This window comes from Suricata suricatta, chromosome 9 (genome assembly GCF_006229205.1).
Source record: "Suricata suricatta isolate VVHF042 chromosome 9, meerkat_22Aug2017_6uvM2_HiC, whole genome shotgun sequence".
Classification (NCBI taxonomy): Eukaryota; Metazoa; Chordata; class Mammalia; order Carnivora; family Herpestidae; genus Suricata; species Suricata suricatta.
This window is the reverse complement of record NC_043708.1, coordinates 84,249,284-84,273,541: the sequence shown is the minus strand read 5'-3', so window position 1 is coordinate 84,273,541 and position 24,258 is coordinate 84,249,284. Positions and strand designations below refer to the sequence as shown.

The window sequence follows — 24,258 nt, the reverse complement described above, 5'->3', positions numbered from 1 at the left end:
GCTTAACCAGCAGAGCCAACCAGATTCTGTTCTCAGGTTTTTTAATTTTTTTTTTGAGACAGACAGACACACACACACACACACACACACACACACACACTCTCTCTCTCTCTCTCTCTCTCTCTCTCTCTCTCTCTCTCTCTCTCTCTCTCTCTCTCTCTGAGAGTCCAAAGCAGACTCCAGGCTCTGAGCTGTCAGCATGGAGTATGACACAGGGCTCAAATTCATGAACTGTGAGATCATGACCTGAGCCAAAGTTAGCAGCTCAATCAACCGAGCCACCCATTCTTGGGTATTTTGGGGGGAAAATATTTTTTTTTCAATTACAGAGGAGCACCCGGGTGGCTCTGTGGGTCATGATCTCAGTCATGAGACTGAGCCTTCTGTGCCTCGCCCACCATCCGCCATCTAGGCTCCTCACTGGATGATTCTCTCCCTCTCAAACAAGCAAACGAAACAACTAAGAATGAATCTATCTTAAACCTAGAATCATTAAATCGGAATTATAACATCTTATGAAATAATACACTAATGTAAAGTAGGTCTTAAAAGATTAAAAGCATATAGGCTAATAAGCCCAGTTTTACAAAGTCTGGCTGATAAAAAACTGAAATACATATTAATTACCTGCTACTAAAAAGGATGAAAACTATAACCTCTGCTCATGAGAATCATAAAGTCTGGCAGATAAATATATATATCATAGTGTATATACAAAATGCTAGATCACTCCACATTGAAGAAGAGTGAAGATGGTTCTGGGAAAGCTTAGGAGAAAGGTCCTTTGAACTCAAAAATACCCAGTGGGCATTTATTAGAATGAAAGATAAGAGCATTTAAAGAAAGAGCTGAAATGCAGAAGGTTTTGTCCATCCCATTAGTGAATTGTATTTAATATGTCTAAAAGGGCTGGAATAGTCAAGCCCTCAAGAACTTTCAAAAGTTCTACCGAGGGGCCGGGATGGTTGAGCATCCGACTTTGGCTCAGGTCATGATCTCACAGTTTGTGGGTTCGAGCCCCACATCGGGCTCCGTGCTGACAGCTAGCTCAGAGCCTGGGGCCTGCTTCAGATTCTGTATCTCTTTCTCTCTCTGCCCCTCCCCTGTTCACGCTCTGTGTCTCAAAAATAAATAAATGTTATAAAAAAAAAGTTCTACTGGACTACTCAGACAACACATGAAGAAACATACACTTTTTAATTTCTCATGAAATACCAACAGACCATATGCTGAGACATAAAACAAGTCTGAATCAATTTAAAGAAAAATCTTACAAAGTATGTTCTCTGATCACAATTACAAATCAAAAACAAAAAATGTACCAAATACTTTAAAATTTAAAATATACAATAAATCATGAGTCAGGAAGAGGAGGACAACAAGGAGAAGAAAAAGAAGAACACCACAGGAAAATAAAAAATTTTGGACTAAATAACAAAGAGCACATCAAAATGTCTGGGACAGAATAAGCAGCATTTAGAGGGAAATTATAAACATATATATGCACCTAACACAAGAGTCTCAAAATATGTTAAGTAAAAACTGCCAAACAAAAGGGAAAAATAGGCAATTCAACAATAAGTTAGATATTTCGATACCTACTTTCAATACTGGATAGAAGGAAGTAAGGAAATAGAAGACATGAACAACTGTCTAGACTTAAGAGATACATATGGAACATTCTACCTAACAAATGCACAATACATAATATTCTCTAGGACAGACTACATGTCAGGACACAAAACAAGTCACAATAAACTTAAAAGAATTAAAATCATACAAGTATATGGTCTCCAACTACATTGGAATGAAATTAGAAGTCACAAGGAAAGAAACTTGAGAAATTAACAAATACGCAGAAATTAAACAACAAACTCCTAAATATGTAAGCACTGTATCAAAGAAGAAATCACAAGGTGAATTAGAAAATGTATTGTTCAGAATGAAACAAAACCACATGAGATGTTCCAAAAACAGTGCTCAGAGGGAAATTTATGTACATACTTATAACAGAAAAAAGCCTCAGGGCACCTGGGTGGCTCAGTTGGTTAAGCATCTGACTTTGGCTCAGGTCATAATCTCTCAGCCTGTGGGTTCAGGCCCACGTAGGGCTCTGACAGCTCAGAGCCTGGAGCCTGCTTCAGATTCTAGATCTTCCTCACTCTGCCCCTCCCCTTCTCTCTCTCTCTCAAAAATAAGTTATAAAAAAATTTTTTAAGAAAAGAAAAAGACCTCAACTTAGTAACAAAACTTTTCACCATAAACAAACTAAATCTAAAGTAAGCAAAAGGAAGGAAATAAAGAATAAAGCAAAAAGAACTCAAGTAGATTTTAAAAAGAAACCAAAAAATGAAGCCAAAACTTTGTTCTTTGGAAAGATCAACAAAACTGACACACCTTATATTAGACTAACCAAGAAAAAAAAAAAAAAGAGTAAACTCAACCTACTAAAGTCAGGAATTAAAGATGGGTCATTAATACCAATACTACAGAAATAAAAACAATTTTAAAGGAATACTATGAACAACTGTACACCAACAAATTAGATAACCTAGAAGAAATGGATTAATTTCTATAAAGACACAAGTAAAATGGGCTCAAGGAAAAAAAAAATCCAAAAGACTTACAATAAGAGATTGCATTAGTGATATTTTCTTTAAAAACATCTCACAAAAAAATGTTAAAAAACATAAAAACTAAAAATAAAAACGTCCCACAAAGGAAAATCCAATTTTAATGGCTTCACTGGTGAAATTTACCAAATATTTGAAGAATTAAACATCAATCCTTCTCAAACTCTTCCAAACTGAGGAATAACTCCCATCTCAATCTATGTGGTCAGCATTACTCCGATACCATAATCAAAGACACTCCAAGAAAAGTTAAACTATTAGTCAATATCTCTTAGGAACATAGATGGAAATATCCTCAACAAAATACTAGCAAACCAAATCCAGTGGCTTAATAAAAGGATTACATACCATGACCCCATGACCCAAGTGGAATTTATCCCAAGGATGCAATCCTGGTTTAACATGAAAATCAATCAATGCAATACACCATGTTAAAAGAATAAAGGAAAAATTCCTATGTTCATATCAACTGATGCAGAAAAAAAGCATTTGACCATCCCCAACACCCTTTTCAAAATAAAAATACTCAACAAACCAGCAATAAAAGGAAACTTCTTAAACATGAGAAAAGGCAGCATGAAAAATCCATAGCTAACATCATATTGCATAATGAAAAAGTAAATGCTTTCCTCTTAAGATAAAAAATAAGACAAGGATATCCACTGTCATCACTTCTATTGACATTTTACTGGAGATTCATGCTATAGAATTAGGCAATAAAAAATAAATTTTAAAAATTCACATTAGGAAAAAAGAAGTAAAACTATTGCATGAAAAATAACCACAAAAGCAGAAACTATAAAAGCAAAAACTAGTAACTAGACTTCAAAAAACAATTTTTTAAAATGTTTTCATTTATTTTTGAGAGAGAGTGAGACAGAGTGTAAGCAGGGGAGGGACAGAGAGAGAGGGAGACACAGAATTCAAAGCAGGCTCCAGGCTCCAAGCTGTCAGCACAGAGCCCAAAGCAGGGCTGGAATTCACAAACCATGAAATCATGACCTGACCCAAAGTCAGACACTCAACCGACTGAGCCATCCAGGTTCCCGTAGACTTCATAAGAATTAAAATACCCAAGAAGACATTTTATTAAAAACGCTAGATGATTGGCCACTGCATATGAAATGATGATGCCAATATAATTCGCCATCAGAAGTGTTACTAATAGAATACTAATCTATGCTTCCTTGAAAGGCAAAAATTAAAAAGACCAGAAATTAAAAGACTGATAGCAAGGATGTGAACAATAAGCACTCTCATATTCTGCTGGTGAGAATATAAGGTTTTTTGGTAGAAGTTGAGCAATTTCTTTTAAACAACACCTCACCCCTTGATCCAGTAATTTTTTCACTTCTGAGTTTTTATCCAAGAAAAAATGTAAACATGTCCACAGGATACTTTTAAAAAATGTTCCTGGCAGGCTTTATTTACAATGGACCCCCAAATTGGAAACAACAAAAATGCTTATGGACAGAAAAATGAATACTGTGGTGTTTTCACGGTAGAATAATAATTAGAAAACAGAAAGCAACGAATATTATTATCATCAACATGAAAGAATCTTTGACATTATGCTAAGCAACGGCAGGCACCATTAAAAATTTCTATCAGAGGCAAAAATAATCTAAGAAGAAAAATCAAAATAGAAGTTGCCTTGGGGAAAAGAAATGACCTGTATGCAGTGGAGTATGGCTCTATTTGTCAAAAGTTATAGCTAAAATCTATGTATTTCAAAGTATGTAAAAAGTTCCTATGAACAATACTAACCAAGTAGCAAGAAGCTGGGAGTGGGTGGGGATACAGATCCAAAAGACAGACAAAATATTGATAACTACTCAAAAGGAATGATGGTTTTATAGAGCTTCATAATACCACTGCTTACATTGTGCATATGTTTAATATTTCCATTAAAAAATAGCAACAAAAGGGTCGCCTGGGTAGCTCAGTCGGTTAACCATCTGACTTTGACTCAGGTCACCATTTTATGTCTCACGAGTTCAAGTCCTGGGTCAGGCTCTGTGCTGACAGCTGAGAGCCGTGAGCCTGCTTCAGATTCTGTGTCTCCCTCTCTCTCTGCCCCTCCCTCACGCTATGTCTCTCTCACTCAAAAATAAATAAACATTTAAAAAGTTTTTTAAGAAACTAAAACCCTCATTATCAGAGTTACCAACAAGGTTCAGCACTGAAACAAAATTGAGTTAAGTCAAAATAGAGTAGGACAGTATCAAATGAGAAAAGCAAAGAGAACATCTACAGAAAAAGGGGCAGAGGAACATAAACTAAGCAACCTCAAGAAACCAAGTGTCCACATTTTTTAACATGGTAAGAAAGCTCCTTTAAGTCAACAACTGTCCTGAATCAAACCTCTAAAAGTTCAAGGAAACAAATTTCACATTAAAAAGTAACAGAAATTAGATAAGAGCCCAGTCATGAGAGAAATGCAAAACAAAATCTCTAACTTTCTACAGACAGTAAGATAAATCCATAAAAGCATGTCATAACTACATACTATTTCCAAGTAACCTTAAAGACATTGATACTAAGGAACAATTTTAACCAGGATTTAAGGAAAGGGAAACCAAGTAAAAGAACTTGGAAAAAAATAAGAACAAAAAATTATTTTTGAACTAGACTAAAAAAAGGAACAAAAAATTAAATGAATAGATAGAACAAAGGAATATTTTCACACATTAAAAAAGGCGGGGCGCCTGGGTGGCTCAGTCAGTTAAGCATCGAAATCTTGATCTCAGCTCAGGTCTTGGGCTCAGGATTATTAAGTTCAAGCCCCACACTGAGCTCCCACGCTGGACCTGGAGCCTACTTGAAAAAAAAAAAAAAGATTCAGGGGCACCTGGGTGACTCAGTAGGTTAAGTGTCCGACTTTGGCTCAGGTAATGATCTTGCAGTTCATGAGATCGAGCCCCATTTCAGGCTCTGTGCTGACAGCCCAGAGCCTGGAGCCTGCCTCTGTTCTGTGTCTCCCTCGCTCTCTGCCCCTCCTCCATTGGCACTCTATCTCCTCTCAAAAACAAAATAATAAACATTTGTTTTAAAAAATCAAAGATTTAAAAAGATTTAAAAGCCTAGCTGGCTCACTAGGTGGAGCATGCAACTCTTGATCTTAGAGTTATGAGTACAAGCCCCATGTTAGGAGTAAAGATTTAAAAAAATTAATAAAAATCTTAAAAAAAAAAAACGAAGATTAAGTGACCACCTCAGGCTTAGGTCACGATCTCATAGTACCTCGGTTCAAGCACGGCATTCGGCTCTGTACTGATAGCCTGGAGCTTGGAGCCTGCTTCAGATTCTATGTCTCCCTCTCTCTCTGCCCCTCTCCTGCTCACATTCTCTCTATTCTCTCTCTCTCAAATATAAACAAACATTAAAGGGGAAAAAAGTTTAAGTGAGGGATGAATGCAAAGAGTGCATTTCTGGCTTCAATAATCATGCATATGGTAACAGTATGGCATGGTTATTGTGAGCCTGTCATAAGATAAAATTATTTAGATTTCTAATTCCAGGTCTACCATTTACTAGGGTCCTCAGGAACCTAGAACAGTATGGAACAAGAAGACAGAGATATAGAAAAAGTTAAAAATAAAATCCCTGGAATTCTGACTATGTCCAACTTAAAGGGTCAACAAATCTCCACAGAAAGCAACCATTCAGTCAGACAAAATAAGAAAAACCACCACTTCAGTACTCTAGAAATAAACCAAATGCATGTAACAATCTGAGAATCCTTATAAAACTGCTCAACTTTGGATAAGAACATTAGAAGTCTGTCATTTCTATCTGGGCTGCTCTACTCCCCTACTCCCTACCTGCAAACTCAGATGGTTTGTCAGGCTGAGAGGACTGTCAACTTTGAGGTCACCATAGAAAGAGACTCACATGATTTACAGCAGTTGGACAATGACCACACTCCATGGTATCATCTGTATAAGTGACATTTCTGGTGTAAGTAATAATTTCTGTACCCCGTGAACTAGGAGGGCCAACAGCTCTAATAGTCTGCAGATCCAGGGGCCAACCACATTCCTGGCTGAGGCAGCACACCTGCACAACAGAGACTAAAGAGGGCCTAAGGTATCCACATACTGAATCCTGCACATCAAAATTTCTTTTTAATTTGAGAGGGGAAAGGGGCTTGGAGAGAGGAGCAGTGGGGTGAGGGAGGGGAGAGGGAGAGAGAAAAAGAGGGGGAGGGAGGGAGGGAGGGATGGGGGGAGAGAGAGAGAATCTTTAAGCAAGCTCCATGCCATGCTCAGTGTAGAGCCCAATGTGGGGCTCCATCCCACAACCCTGGGATCATGACCTGAGCCAAAATAAAGAGTTGGATACTCAACTGACCAAGCAACCCAGGTGGCCCAAAAGTAAAAGGAGCTTTAAACTATAATCATGATGGGTAAAAATAAATGTCTTAACTACACTTATAGGCTATCTCTAGTTCCCATTTGGTTAAATGCCAATGCATGCCCTTTCTTCTTCTTCTTTTTTTTTTAAGAATTAAAATACTGGGGCACCTGAGTAGCACAATTGGTTAAGCATCTGACTCTTATCTTGGCTCAGGTCATGATCTCACAGGTTGTGAGCTTGTGCCCCTCACAGGGCTCAGCACTGATGGCACAGACCCTGCTTGGGATCCTCTCTCATGCCTCTCTTTCTACCCCTCCCCCACTTGTGAATGAGCATGTGTGCTCTCAAATTAAAAAAAAAAAAAAAAAAAAAAAAAAAGAATCAAAATACTGAAGTTGAAAGAACACTAGTTCACCCTCCCCAACCAAAGCAGAAATCTTTCAGTTTTTCTGTTTAAAGGTAACCTAAAATGTGCTCAAATAACTTAAGGAGACATGAAGCTCACTAGTTTCCAATGCAAGTATTTCAAAATGTTAAATGAGTTCTAAACAAAAAGAACATTTAAAGTGAAATGAATAAAACTTGTAAATATATAACATCAATTCCCTTATTTAATAAAGAAGAATTTCCTTTTTTAAAAGTTTATTTTAAGAAGGAGAGCACCTGAACTAGCGCACATAAGCAGGAGAGGGGCAGAGAAAGAAGAAAGAATCCCCAGCAGGCTCCGGGCTCTCAGCACAGAGCCTGATGCAGGGCTCAAATCCAGAAACCATGAAATCATGACATGAGATGAAATCAAGAGTGGGACACTTAACCAACTGAGCCACTCAGGTGCTCAATATGAAGAATTTCTAAAAAGAATTTAACTCTTGCAACTTGGTTAAGTAGAATTTTCCTTGTTTTAAACCCAAAAATTGATTTTTTTCCCATTTTAATACTTAAAACAAATATTATAGGGACGCCTGGTGGCTCAGTTGGTCAAGCGTCTGACTTCGGCTCAGGTCATGATCTCACAATGAGTTCGAGCCCCACATCAGGCTCTGCACTGATAGCTTAAAGCCTGGAGCCTGTTTCAGATTCTGCATCTCCTTTTCTCTCTTTGTCCCTCCCCAACTCATGCTCTGTCTCTCAAAAATGAATAAATGTTAACCAAGGGCTGGTGGGGAAGGGGGAGAAGGAAAGGGGGATGATGAACATGGAGGAGGGCACTTGTGGGGATGAGCACTGGGTGTTACATGGAAACCAACTTGACAATAAACTATAAAAGAAAAAAATAAATTTAAAAAATGAATAAATGTTAAAAAATTTTTTTAAACAAATATTATATAACTTTTTTAGTTTGCCAATTATGGCTTAACTTAGAAGTTAGATATTTACATTATTTGCCCCAACTCCCCAAAATAATGGAACTATGTTTATCATTTCAAAAACAATTTGTATTTCCAAAGATCTCAATAAATATTTGCTATTTAATCTCTTGGTATTTCTTGCAAATTACTAAAATCCTAAAATAAAGGCTCAAATGTATATGCTTACCTGAATACTGAAACATAATTCAAACAAGCACACTACCAAAACACTGCCTAAAAAAGTACTGTGTTGGTTTTCAAGTAAGTTTCCTGTCTGCTCCAGAAAACCAACCCTTAAACTATCCTTTTCAAAACTAAAGCTCCTATCTTAACTATATTTATCTGAACATGTAAAGGTTAAAGTGATATATTAACCAAGAGCTACTTAGGTACTGTCCTAAGTGCTTTCTGATACATTGTTTCGCTTAATCTTTCAACATCATAAAGCAGTATCTATTATTTCCATCTTATGATGGAGGAAAATGAGGTGGAAAAAATGGCAGAAGCGTTTTATGGATCAATTTCCAGGTAATTTCAATAAAAATCACTGGCAATGTATAAATGATGTATTTATCGCCAACAAAAAACTAATTAAAACACACTAAGAGGGACACCTCGGTGGCTCAGTCAGTTGAGCCAGGTCATGATCTCACGGTTAGTGATTTCCAGCCTCACATCAGGCTCTGTGCTGACAATTGGAGCCTGGAGCCTCCTTTGGATTCTGTGTCTCCCTCTCTGCCCCTCTCTAGCTCACACTTGTGTACACGTGTGCTCTCTCTGTCCAAGATAAATAAAAACTTAAAAAAAAAATTTTTTTAAGACACTAAGAATTGTAATTTCCCATTACCCTCTAAAGTTTGTTTTTACTTCTTCTCTTTTTCCAAATACATAGTCAGTCACAAGTGATTTTCCCCGCTGAATGAACCCCTGTCTATACAAAGCCTCAAAATACGGTTAACTTACAAACAGCTGTGTTTACAAACTGGCAGTTGGGAGCTCAAAATATAACTTCTCATGGAAATAGTGTTACAAATGGGGGTTACAGTTCCAGGGAAGCTACTATGGCATACTTTTACCCATAATATAATTGGACAGAAAAATCTAGACTCCAAACCATTATAGCAATAGTGTGCAAAACTATATTCCCTATTTCTACACCAAACCTATTTGGACTCTTACTAAAACCACAGATCTCTAGTGCTGGGAAAACTGGATATCCAAAAGCAAAAATAAAGCTTAACCCTTTATTACCCTATATACAAAAATAAACTCAAAATGGATCAAAGACCTTAACTTAAGAGCTAAAACTATACAACTCTTATTAGAAAAAAAAATAGGGGGAAGTTCATGACATTAATTTTGACAGTTATTTCTTGGATATGACACGAAAACACAGGCAACAATGGGAAAAAGAAAAGATGAACTGGACTACATGGAAGTTAAAAACTTTTCTGCGTCAAAGGACACTATCAGGGCACCTGGGTGGCTCAGCTGGTTAAGCATCCAAGTTTGGCTCAGGTAATGATCTTGCATTTCATGAGTTCGAACCCCATGTAGGGAGGGGGTGCTCTATGCTGACAGCCTGGAGCCTGAAGCCTACTTCAGATTCTGTTTCCCTCTCTCTTTGCCCCTCCCCGGCTCATTCTCTGTCTCTGTCTCACAAAAATAAACATTAAAATTTTCTTAATAAAAAATAAATTTTAAAAAAAGGACACTATCAACAGTGAAAAAGGCAACCTATGGAATGAGAAAAAATACATGCAAGTCATATATCTCTTAAGAGTTTAATATCCAGAAAATACTTTAAAACTCCTACAACAATAACAACAACAACAACAAAATCAAATAACCCTGTTCAAAAACAGGTAAAAGACATTTCTCCAATTTGAAGATATACAAAACACACATCAAAAAATGCTCAACATCACTAGTCATTAGGAAAACGCAAACCAAAACCACAGTGAGATACCTCTTCACACCCACTAGGATGGCCATTATCAAAAAACAGAAAATAAGACTTATCAACAAGGATGTGAAGAAACTGGAACCCTTGTGCACTGCTGATAAGAATGCAAAATGGTGCAGCCACTGTGGAAAATGCTATGGCAGTTCCTCAAAAATTTAAACATAGAATTACCATATGATCTAGCAATTCAACTTCTATGTATATATTCTAAAGAACTGAAACCAGAGATGCAAACAGATATTTGTACAGCCATATTCACAATAGCCAAAAGGTGGAAGCAAAAGTGTCTACTGACAGAAAAGTAGATAAACAAAATGTAGTTGAAATCTACAATGGAATATTATTCAGCCCTAAAGAGGAAGGAAATTCTATAATATGCTACAACACAGATGAAACTTAAGGACATTAAGGACATTACACTAAGGAAAATAAATCAGTCACAGAAGGACAAATATTATGATTTCACTTATACCTACTCAAATTAAATACCTTATGTACCTGTGAACTTGTATATCTTAGTATAAATCTGGTTTTTCTGGGCCTTTCATAACAGGAATTGGAATGGAAGGATAAGTAGGACTGGCTGGGAGAAAGAAAGGTTTAGGGAAAAGATAACAAAAACCGTAGAGGAGGGGCTGACCATAACATAGTTTTGGGAGAACCACAATGTTTAGGAAAGAGGAAAAAAAATCTGCTCTTCTGGTCCTCCACTTTCTACCCTGTGCTGGATGTGGATGCACAATAACTGCACTCCATCATCTTTCATCATCACGCAGCCCTTGGGGCACCCAAGCCCACAATGTTGGGTCCCAACAGGAACCTGGGCACGCTGGTGGAGGCAAGTGCGGAAAGTGAACAAGATGGCTTCAGAGAGGCAGAATATGCTGCCACCAACTCCATGTTGGACAGATCAATCAACTCCTGTCTGGACCAACTGGTGAAGAATGAACGACCACCTCCACACCTACTTCCAAGAGCCATTTAACTCCAACCGGCAGACACACTGTGAGTTCCCGCTGCAGCTCAGAGAGGCCCCTAGCAATGCCAGTCCCTAGATTCTTGGGAGCCTTCAACCAGTCCTAACCCTGCCTCCCTGTGTGAGGCTCCGACCTAGGCATTCATCATCTGGCCAGATACCTTTTCAAGGGCTTGCCTACAGGTCCCCTGATGGACCTGCCTGCCTGGACCACCTTTCTGTTACTCCCCTTGGCATGTGTGGGCCAGCCCTTACCCACCTTGTCTGCCTGCTTAATTTTAGGGCACTTTCCACTCTGCCCAGGCCTTCAATCCTTGAATGTCCACATTAAACGGGTCTCCAACAATAACAAAACAAAACAAAGGACCCATTGGGGAATTATTCTCTTTACTGTCAATCTAGCCAATTTGAACCCTTTCCTTTGGTCTAAACCAAGGAAAAGGCAAGGGAATTCATCCCAAGCAACTTGAGCACAAAGAAATCATGGAATTACCAACTACAGCTCTAGAACAGAAAGGAAAGCTCCTCTAATTGTGGAATTTTGTCTAAAGATCCACTTTTATATATTAATTGGGTTCTGACTACACAACTGAAAGGTAGGGACAGGGGGATGCTTCTACAAGCCTAACAACAATATTAAAAAATGGGATAAACTACAAAATCAAACTTTTCTTGAACCTATCAGAGAGCTGAGGCCTTAGGGAAACCAAATATCCAAGAAAAGACAACCCCTTCCTAAGGAGAGATAGGATATAAGCACTGGCTCACTTATGGCAGAGCAAGGGAAGAGGCAGTGGTGTCATAAAAACATTTTAAAAATCATCTAAAAATTCTTAAACTCCTTCAAATGAAGGCAAAGTGGGCTAGCATAGAATGTAGTATTCCTGGGAGCTACAGACACCAGGGACTGCATCTTTGCCACAGACTTCTGCCAGGTGCTCGCAATATGGGAACACATGACTAGAAAGAATCTTTCTTGGTGGTGCAGAGCTAAAGAGGGCTGCAGCTTCCACCAGGAAAAAAAGCCTCAACCAGATCTTTCTTCCCCAAAGAAAAATTTAAAGCTGAGGGAGGGGCAAGTCCAGCACCTTCAGGGCATAAGTGATGACATCATTAAGAATGAGGGTAAAGTCAAAGAAAAACCCTACCACCACTACTGGGTGGGGCAGGAAACAGTTTTGGGTGGAGGGATCTTAAAACCACTGTCTTTAGAGATCTCCTACTATTAAGGCAAGGCTCAGGAATTCCTTTCCAAACAAGACCTGAAAAGAGGCAAGCCTAAGTTGGCCCAGAGAAGCAATCACTGACAGAGCCCCACTTCTGATGCCCAGATACACAAGGCCCATCCTACATTGAGACTACACCAGAAAAACACCAGACTAACAAGCACAAATTAACACAACTCTTATCTACCACTGGAAGAGAGGAGAATCTACAAGGAACACAACAGGTGCAGACAGAACACCAAAAACTGAAAGTAGATCAGGAAAACTGAGAAAAACTTTCTCATGCCTCAATTTCTAGCTTAAGCACAAGTAAGACTAAAGAAGTTTGAAATCAATAGTACACTTAAAATATTTTTCACAAAGAAAAAAAATTTGTTACAACAAAACTGAAACTCAGCTCAACTAGACTTCCTACACTAAAAATCCAGGTACACAATTTTCCAGGTATATATACATCTCCTCAGTCTTTAACTGTCCTAGTCATGATATCTAGCATTCAGTAAAATATTGCAAGACACACAAAAAAGGAAGAAAATACAACCCACTGTCAAGACAAAGAATTCAACAGAACCAAAAATCAATAACGTCAAAAAGAGAAAACTCAATGAAACCGTAAGTTGATTTTTAGAAAAGATTAGTAAATTGACAGTCCTCTAGTAAGACTGAAAAAAAAGGTAAGACACAAATTACAAATAATCTGGAATGGAAACGTGAAAATCACTACACATCCCACAGACATGATATGAAGAATAACGGAATATAACAAACAACTTTATGCCCATATATTCAACAATTTACATGAAATGGTCAAATTCCTCAAAAAATATGAACCACCAAAACTCACACAAGAATAGGTAACCTGATCAGTCCTATATCTATTGTAAAAAATTGGAACCGTAGGAAAAGCCTCCAATACAGGGGTCCAGATAATTCACTGGAAAATCCTACCAAACATATAAAACAAAAACAAAAACAGAAATGCTTGGGTAGCTCAGTCAGTTAAGTGTCCAACTCTTGATTTCAGCTCAGGTCATGATCTCACAGTTTGTGACCCTCTCCCCACCCCCTTTCATGTGTGCACATGCGCATTCTCTCTCACACACTGTCTCTCAAAATATGTAAACTTGAAAAAAAATTGTTTAAAATAAAAACAAAATACCCAATCTACACAAACTCCCTTAGAAAATAGAAGGGAACATGTCCCAACTCATTTTATGAGGTCAGCATTACCCTAATAACAACTGGGCCAAGTACAGATCAGAAATTGCCTACACAACATCTGCAATAACCTGATACTATTACTTAAAATATAAAGGGAAGAATTTTAAACATGCATATACTTCCTCTTCTTGGTAATTCTATTTATGTTAGAATGTAACATATCCTCTAGGTTCTCTAGGAGCTCTATTACTAGGTAAGCCCTTTATTGTTATAATACAGAATAAAACAAGATTGAGAAATGAGTATACTACAGAAATAGATCTAATGAATGAAAATGATATAATTTCATTAGATTATATCATAAAACACACCTAACAAGGGAGGCAATGACATTTTAAGCCTACAAACTCATGTCACTGCAAGGGAGGAAAGTATATAATGTAAAACATTTCTACTTTTTTCAACATTTAAACCAGACCTCATTTCAGGAATAGAAAAGAGATGGCTGTTCAGCAATCTAAAACTGGGCAATGAAGTTTGTTTTCTATTTACCGGCAGGCCAGCTAAAAGGATTGGAAAGTGGTGGAGGGTGGGGAGAAAATCTCTTCCAAACCCTCATTGTCAATTGCAAAATTACTTCTACTAGTTTCTCGGCCACCTCTAACTTTCAAACTCCATCCAACAATTTTCTCACCACTTTCACCTGGCACCTCAAATTCAACTTACCCAAAACATTCTAACTCACCTTCCCACCCACATTCCCATCCCACCATCATACCCAAACCTGCTCTTCCTACTATATATTTCCTACTTATTCTTTTTAAGTTTATTAATTTCAGCAATTTCTTTACCCAATGGGGGGCTCAAACTCACAATCCCAAGATCAAGAACCACACGCTCTACCAAGTGAGCCTGGCAGGCGCCTCTCTTACTATATTCTTGATCACAAAGTAATGCTCCCACTATCTACCTAACCACCCTTCACATCCTAGTCATTCCTCCTTGTCCCCTACAAACACCAGTCTGATGATTTCACCTGTAAAACATTTCTCAGTCTTGTCCCCTTTAAGTCCATCCTCCTCACTCTACAAATCTGCCTGTTCCTTCTCATTAACTGCCTTCAAAATAAAAACTAAACTCTAGCATTATATATAAAACCCTATACGAACTAAGTCTTTTTTCATTGCTATTTGCTGCTTCTCTCTTTGCACTCCAATAATAATAGTTTCGTGCCCACACTATGGTGTATCCTACTTCTGCTTTTCTCTTTACCTCAAACATTCTTTCAATTCTTATCTTCATCACTGAAAGCTCAGCCCAAGTATCATGCACCCCAGTAAGTTAAGTAATGATCTCCGCATCCCCAAGCCGATGTAAACCTATGATTATCTCTACCTAAGCTCTTAACAAATTCTACTGAAATAGTTTTATATCCTTAACTGCACTAGACTGTAAGAGTCTTGAAGGCAGAAATCTAATCTGTAACTCCAGTAACCTGGCACATAAAACAACTCAATCTGTTGAATGAACCATTAATTTTTCTCACTTTCCTCAGAGACCAGAGATTACAGAATGGAAATAAACTATGTCACTGAAACACAAATAACCCTCACCATAGCAATCAATTCTTGCTCACAAAAAGAAGCCTATAAATAAAACTAAAAATGTTCCTTCCTCATAAGATTTCCTTCCTCTCACAAAATCCCTGATCCCAAGCAATATCTGAAGCAAATAATTATGGTTACAGATTATCTTGTGCTAACAAGATTATAATAATGCTACAAGCATAAACTCAGTTAATAATTTGTTAATGAAGTCTTGAGTGCACAAATTTCTATCAAAACAACAAAACAAAACACTGCATATAAAGGATTCTTAATGAATTTTCTAGGACCACCCTGATGTACATCGTTTAAACAAGTATTTGCTAAATGAGACAAAAAAGAGGGAAACAAAAGTGAGTAATAAAGCAAATTATTAAAAAGATTACGAATCAAACTTTAAAGGATACAAAGTCTGTGTTTTCCCATTAAAATTTAGATAGATATAAATTGTAAGTTGGCCACATAAAGAATATATGCATGCAAGGTTCCAGAGTAACCTCCTGAGGGAGTTATTTAAGGAATAACAGGGAGGTACCAGTCCTGAATCTATCATTAGTTAGGTGAGACACTGATCAGACACTAAATAAGTCATGCAATCATTCTAGCATTTCATTTCCTCAACAGCAGAAAGTACTGGACATCAGATCTGTGCATTTCACTTTATGTAAATTTTACCTAAAAAAAAAAAAAAAAAGAGGTGCCAAAATGGGAAATGAGTCATTAATTAATCTGAGCTGTTTTCATCCTATCACATACAACTCATTCCACAGTACGCTAATTAAAAATTAAGACAAACATTTACTACATGTTAAAAAGTTTTCAGAATGGCTCATAATTAATAAAGACTTTACTGGACCAGATGACCCTTTGGTCTCCTCTAGCTCTAGATTTCTATGAGTTTGTTAATTTATACTATTACAAATAGTATCACTACTGAATTTATATTAAAATTTATATTCATGAAACATAGGGCACCTGGGTGGCTCAGTTGGTTAAGCGTCCGACTTCATCTCAGATTCGCGGATTTGAGCCCCGCGTCAGACTCTGCTGACAGTTAGCTCAGAGCCTAGAACCTGTCTTCAGATTCTGGTCTCCCTCTTTCTCTGACCTCCCCCTGCTCCTGCTGTCTGTCTGTCTGTCTGTCTCTCTCTCTCTCTCTCTCAAAAATAAACAAAAACATTTTAAATGAATGAATTAATTAAATTTATATTCATGAAAGAAAAAGCTAAAAATCACTGCCTTCATTAATACCAAATGACATTTTCAAAAGTGTCAGCATCTGCTTTTCCCGTCTTTAATTCTAGTCTGACAAATCTGAAAGCAACAACTTCAGTTACTACAACTGTCCACTTTAATCTCCACTACTTCCCTAAGCCTTTATTAAATGACGTCAGAGAAGGAAGAGATTTCTCTGTTCCTCCTACTTATCATCTAATAAAAGTCAAAAGTCAACTAGGGCAGAAGGACTAAGTAGAGGAGTTATATAAGCATCAACTCCAATACATGGAGAGTTTTCATCAAATCCTTCGAAAGTATGATAAAGGAGGTGGTCATTTTGGGGTTATTACTATTTTTGATGTACAACTTTGTCTTTTATTATTAGCTAACAAGTTTCTTCAGAAGCTACTAAACATATTACACTTGTAATCAAAAGCATTTGTCAAAATACAGGGAATATACAAAAAATAAAAGAGCTGCTGAGTTATTAGGTCGATAAAATTATGAGGTTCTTTCCTCTCAAAATTTTCTTCAGTGAACAACAAAGAAATCTTTTCTGAATCTATGATCGCTTATTTTTCTCTAGAGAAACAAAATATGTGGACTGTTAAACTGATGATGACTAAAACACTCTGTGAAAATATGAACTCTGATTTTCTAAAGAGGGCATAATTCAGTTTGTTAATCACTGAAATTACTTACTAAGGCACAATCATTCAGAGATAAGGTTTTAAAATACTACTAGCAGTACCCTAACTTAAAACCTTATTATGTCCTCAGTAGAAATACCATTAGGCCAAAATCAATATTTGTTATGGACAGAATAAGGTAGTATGTCCTGCTGAGGGCATATTTGTATTTCTTTATCCTATGCTTTAACAGAACAATAATTTATAGACTTTTAATTTTAACTACCTCCAATACCTATAATTTAAACGTCTTATAAAAAGCCTTCTACTACATGGTATGAAAGAAATTCTTATCAATAGCACTTTATAACACAACATTAGCAAATATATAATTTATGAATTCTTAAGAACTGAGTACCATAATACACCCGAGAAACCTTTTTTTCCCCTCAAAAAGCACACAGGAAACTTGTCACTCCAGTCTATCATTTTCATCATATCACTATCCTTTCTAAAGCATACATACATACATATATATATATATATATATATATATATATGTATGTATACATACATATTCTAACATTTTTAATTTGCTGTGTCACCTGCATACATACAAGTTACAATGTACTTATTAGATACATTAACAAAGAAAATTTGAAGATAAAAGAAGTGAATTTAATTTTAGCAGAATTTTCCTAAAAGTGCTTTTATTTTAGTTCTCACCAAAACTGGGCAAGAGGATAGATACTACTTATTTATACTCTTTGATTAAAACTTCTATTTACTTAAAGAAAATTAGTTTTATGAGCACGTGGGTGGCTCAGTCAGGTAAGTGTTTGACTTAGGCTCAGGTCATCATCTCATGGTTTCTAAGTTCAAGCCTCACATTGGGCTTTGGGCTTTCTGCTATCAGTGCAAAGCCCTCTGTCTTTATCTCCTCTGTCTCCCTCTCTTTCTCTGCCTCTCCCCAATTTGCACACGCTCTGTCTCAAAAATAAACATTAAAAAAAAGAAAGAAAATTAATTTTATATTAAACCTATTCTCAGGTCAGTAGAAATCTGAAACCTGCAGAAAACATTTATTTATAAGAATAAAGAGCTAACAAGATGCTGACAAAAAGGAAAAAGTTATTAACTAAAAATCATTAAAATTCTGTAGTAAAACACCAAGGCCTTTGCCCAAAATAAATTTATAGTATCTGAAATAATCCCTGCTATTCTTACACTACCTACCAAGAGAAAATTAGTCATTCTGATTGCGATAAAGACAAGATTTATGAAAAGTTAATTTTTAAAAAAATACTCTACCTCCAACACAGGGCTCAAGCTCACAACCCAGAGATCAAGAGTCACATGCTGTATGGCCTGAGGCAGCCAGGAGCCCCAAGTGATTTTCTATTTAAATTACTATTTGGGATACCTGGCTAGCTCAGTCCATAGAGCACCCAACAGTTGATCTTGGAGTTTTAAATTCAGATTACTTAAAAAGAAAATCTTTAAATAAATAAATAAATAAATAGCCAAAGACAAAGTATAGTCATAATTCTCTTACAGAAGTACACTCTTGTTTTCTCTGACTAAAAAAATTAAAAAGGCATACTCCCAAAAAAGAAAAAGTATTTTTGAAATGTGATTCTGAATAGTTTTCAAATAATTTTTATCAGTACCTCAGAAAATTAAAGGACTGTATAATTATCTTGTTGAAAACAAAAAATACTAAAGCAAGAATTTGTAAGATCAGTGAGAGGTTAATCATTTTCAACTCAACAGGATAATCATACATATTTGGGGAATACCAGGAAGAAAGCAATTATTCTGAAAACAAATAATCGTAATTTGTTTTCTCAACTAAAAAGATACTTATGTGTTCTGGATATTTTTCTTTAACAAGTAATATACTCTACTTTTAATAAGGGTATACTTTTAAATTCCTACTTAAAGATTAACTGGTCAACATAAGAAACTTAAAATATCAATTAAAATATTATGCTGCTAACAGAGTCTTAATCTTTCTCTTTCTTGGGGCGCCTGGGTGGCTCAGTCTGTTAAGCGACCAACTCTTGGTTTCAGCTTAGGTCATGATCTCAAAGTCTGTCAGTTCCAGCTCCGTATCAGGCTCTGCGCTGCCGGTGCAGAGCCTGCTTGGGATTCTCTCTCTCCCTTTCCCTCTGCCCTTCTCATATCTCTCTCAAAATAAATAAATAAAATCTCCCCCTTAACTACTTTTAGCAACATGTCTGCTTTTTAATTTCCCAAACAATTTCTTAATATAGAAGTATTCAGTCCACAGAAAGAAAACATTCTTCCTAAACTATATAAGCAACTACTACTAAATATTAATCTCAATTATTCCTGAAGTATTCGAGTGTCTTCTAATAGTACAGTTTTAAGTTTCTTTAATCAAAGTAGTAAACACACTTTCCTGTTCTAAAATTTTTATAGCTATTATGAAAACCTGACTGCTAGAACCTCAAGTCAAAGTATTGCTAGACATACTTCCTTTCCTAGTCTCCTTAATACAGAAGACTTTATGAATACCATAAAACATGGATCCAAAATATACTGAACTGGCCTATTGTGACCTTATAATAAAGTTAAAAGACTTATTATGTAAAAATTTTACAACACTATTTTTCAGTGGCATTATTAGTGTTTCCCTTCACTCTTCTGAAAATGCCATACTAACTAGGGGAAACTGGCCAAACCTTTAAGCTGTATCTGTCCTTATAATTCTGCCATTCTTTGAACTATGCTTAGTCTCACCCCTCATAACTGTCAGATTCACAAGATTCCTAAAGGACCTTAAGGAACCCAAGTTTCCCACTGTGACTCGACTCCCACCCTACCTTTCTCTGCTAGACAGTGTTCCTATACGTCACACCTCTCCGGACAAGTCAGCACATAAAGGCTTACTTCTACATTCTACCACCACCTCTGAACCCTCACCTGTTTGTGGTATCTGAAAGTTTATTTGATAAATTAATATGGAATAATATTGCCAATAAAAGACAATAGTTTAAAGTTTCTCTTCCAGAGAGTCTGTGATTTTAAACATCATTTTAAAAAGAATTTCACGGGGGTGCCTGGATGGCTCAATTAGTTAAATTTGACTCTTGGTTTCACAGTTCGTGAGATTGAGCCCTGCTTTGGGCTCTGCTCTGAGTATGCAGAGCCTCCTTGGGATTCTCTCTGCCCGTCTCTCTGCCCCTTCTCCGCTCCCACATGTGCTTCCACAGGCTCTCTCTCTCAAAATAAATAAACATTTAAAAAGAATTTCACAATACACAGTAGAGACACAAAATTAGGCATTGGCAATTCTCAAATTATACTACACAGAAAACCTCCCAGTCTACCTATTTGTAATATAGAACGAATTATAATTTAATACAGTTTAAACTGAAAATTAGGGGCCCCTGGGTAGTTCAGTCATTTAAGTGGCTGACTCTTGATTTCAGCTTAGGTCATGATCTCACAGTTCATCAGTTCAAGTCCCACATCGGGCTCTGTGCAGACAGCCTGGAGCCTCCTTGGGATTCTCTTGTTTCCCTCTTTCTTTACCCCTCCCAGTTTGCATGCTCTCTCTCTCTCAAAAATAAATATTAAAAAAAAGATGAACTGAAAATTAATGTAGTCATACAACCAATAATGAATATATGTCTGGCTTAGATAGGTGCCTCATGGCAAATGTCAATAAGTGAAAACTAAAACTTCATAATCCCAAGCAGGCCCGGGCTTTGAGCTGTCAGCACAGAGCCTGACACAGGGCTTGAACCCATGGACCACAAGATCATGACCTGAGCATAAGTCAGAAGCTCAACCAACTGAGCCACCCAGGCAACCCAAATCTTCTCATCTTTAAAGTAAAGCAAATGACCCCCTCCAGCAGTAATCCAGTTAAAAAATGGTCAGGTAACCTTTTCGATTTTTATTTTTTAGTAATCTCTATCTGCCCCAACATGAGGCTACAAGATCAAGAGTCACAGGCTTTACTAAGTCAGTGAGAAAGGCACCCCTAAAATGGTCAGGCCACTTTTTCATCTACCCAGAATAATTACGTTAGTACCCCATATGTGAAGTCTTCTCATAACATTTAACACTTCTGGGTAAAGTGTCTTTTCTACTTTATGTTTTTCACAACAACTTGGTAAATTACAAATAAAATTACAGACTGGCTACTTCAAATTCTGACAAACCACTTTATTCTTTATTGCTTTAACCCAAAGTACAGTCTCCTATGACTGAAATAATTTAATACCATTTCACTCAATCTGCAATTAATTTTATAGTTAACAAGTCTAGATCCTAGTACATCTTTCTAGACAACAGCTCCAAGTTATTTTTTTTAAACCAGAAATGGGGCACCTGGGTGGCTCAGTCGGTTAAGCATCCGACTTCAGTTCAGGTCATGATCTCACAGTTCATGGGTTGGAGCCCTGTATTGGGCTCTGTCCAGCCAGCTCAGAGCCTGGAGCCTGTCTTCGGATTCTGTCTCCCTCTCCCTCTGACCCTCCCTGTTTACGCTGTCTCTCTCTCTCTCAAAAAAATAAACAAACAAACAAACGAAACATTAAAACCAGAATTGTATAGATTTTGTTCTATAATAATCTTGTGAAGAAACCTCTCGACCAGAAATCACAAACATGAGAATAGTTAGATAAATTTGGGAGAAAACACCCCCACTTCTTAATTTCTTAACAGTGGAAAAAGAATAAATTACTAGCTCAAATGAAATGCCCACGAGACACTATGGAGAATAAAATATTATAAGACATACCAATCCTATTCAGTTTTTCTATACAATCCTATTTGGAATTTCTATACAGCTACAAGACCACAGAGATTAAGGACTATACCACTTACAGCTTTTACATCCTTTCAACCCCTACTGAGAAGAGTATGAAAAAAGCACAGATACTGAATGAATGTAGAATTAAAACAATTTGTGAGAATTCTTGGAAGACAAAATCTACATACAATGCTCACTCAGCTGTTAGCCAAATTTTATTAAAAACATTAATGCTTTATAAACTATCCAAAAAGGTCATTAAAACAGAGATAAAGCCTACACGAGTCCAGTTATTTTACAGTCTTTTAAACACATAGTGGCCTTATTTTTTAAACAAATAGGTTCAACAAGCATCCAATATGCCCCCACCTCCACTTTCCATTCCCATTCGGTTCTAGAAGTATGAGGTTCAATTCAATCCTAAAAGACCGCTTCACTTAAGAGCTACTTTTGCCTTGACTTTCTTTATGACCTTGGGGGGGCATCTACCAAATGACAACTATAATGTTGTTAGTGTATACTTGTTTATCACTGAAATTTAATCCTAACATGCTAACGTTGGTGAAGTCCTCTAAACTGAACTTGGAGAACTGAAAACCTCTGAGTTAAAACATCAACTGATGTGTATTATGAACCACATTTTAAAAACTTAATCTGACTAGTTATGGGGGAAAAAACTATCAAGGCCCCAAATTCAACATGATGGAAAAACAAATTCTGAAAAACACCAAAAGCCTCCTTATCACTTCGCTTTATGGAAAACTGATCTGCAACGCGCAAAGAAACAAAAATAAAGGAGGTGCGGGAGATAAAACTAAGCTTTATCCTTTCATTGCTTTTACAAGGATAACAGCTGGACAACAAAAGAAAACTTAAAACTTGGCAAAGAATAGGGTGACTATGTAAAAAAATCTACAATCTGAAAATTACTAAGATAAACCTATCATTTAAGTTACTAATTTGTATACCCATATTGGGCAGTAATCATGGTGCCGCTTTATTAGCACTAGAAAGATAAATCCTTGCCTTGGAGGAATATTTACTAAGTACATTTCATTTCAGGATCTTAGGGCAGTTTACGAGCAGTATCTCTTAAGGCTTCCCTAAGGTACTCTAAAGTGCTTAATAACATCATTCACACATCCAGCCACCACTAGGGTGAGAAGTAAATAAACACGATTTACTTATGCAATTATTTACCACAGAATTCCGTCAAGAATGCAAAAGTAAACATTCATATAGTCATTTAATACCCAAAGAAAGCGTAGAATAATACTACGGCCGATAAGATTCACCCTTAATTGACCACTACAGAAACCACAGGCCTTCCACATGGGCTGTCCTTTACTATCACTCTTGATTCGAAAAAGTAACAATGTCAACTCAACATTTTAACTGTACTGAAGATAAACATAAGTTGGTGGAATCTCTAATTCCAGATCCTCAAAAAATGTTTATAAAAACTGAGAGCAACGCCCCCCTAAAAGCACCCTACTACAAAGAACGAAAATATCGAAAACATCAGGTGGGCCAAGGTTAGAAAAGCTGATCTAACCCAATTACCCGGAGGGACCACAGGGTTTGGGACTAGGAACGTGAGATCGGGGTGGGGGTGGGTAGCAAAGTGAAATCTAACCCCAGAAATCACAACACAGGCCGCAGCCTAGAAGCTGTGGCTGGCGGGAAGTGAGGACCCTTTCTGTTCCCAGGGGAAAGTCCAGAGAAGAACGGCTCTACACCGCGCACTTATAAGGCGCCAATAGTGCATGCCTACCAAGGCGCCGGAGCCGCTGGAGAACCCGGTTGAGAAGGGGAGGAGACCCCGGTAGACGGCCCTGGAAGAGGAGGAGGACTAAGGTTAGAAGCAGCGGCAGTGTCTGAACGAGGGGGATTACCTAACTGTGACGACAGAGAAGTGTCCTCAGGCTCCGGCGATGGTCCCGACTGCGCAATGTGTGGTGTCTTTCCCGCTTAGCCCGCAGCAGCAACAGAACCAGCTCCTTCAGCCAGTCGCCATTTCCCGCCTACCGACCTGCTGCACCGCACGGACAGAGACCCGGATGGAAAGCGGCCTCTACGCGCAGGCGCCTTGATATCCTCCTCCCCCTCCCGCCACAATTCCGCGAGGTGGGAGGGAAGGAATGCGGGCGGCCTCAGAGTCCAAAAAAAAAAAAAAAATCCAGCATTTACTTCCGTAAAGAGCGTTGGAGTTCCTGCCGCCAGAAGAAACTCACAAGCCCGATTCCTGACACAAATTGAACGCAGGCACTTAGGACCGAATGGAGGGACAAGGACAAAACCTATCAGGATACGCCAGGGCTTGGGGGATATTTGTACTTTAAGGGCCT

The 24,258-nt window shown here is 37.5% G+C and overlaps 1 protein-coding gene and 1 pseudogene across 4 annotated transcripts in view; one reads left to right on the top strand and one right to left on the bottom strand.

Annotated features, from left to right (window-relative positions):
• The window catches only part of CTDSPL2 (CTD small phosphatase like 2), a 76,676-nt gene extending 52,682 nt beyond the window's left edge, over positions 1 to 23,994 (bottom strand). Inside the window, exon 1 of one of the 4 annotated variants that reach the window (XM_029951364.1) lies at positions 23,806 to 23,994. The gene's annotated coding sequence lies outside the window, so the exon portion shown is untranslated. Of the gene's footprint in view, positions 1 to 23,684; positions 23,747 to 23,805 lie in introns of those variants that run through there. The other 3 variants (XM_029951361.1, XM_029951363.1, XM_029951362.1) reach the window with 3 other exon arrangements.
• On the top strand, positions 11,107 to 11,362 carry LOC115301464 (annotated as a pseudogene).
• Positions 23,995 to 24,258: the final 264 nt, after the last annotated feature.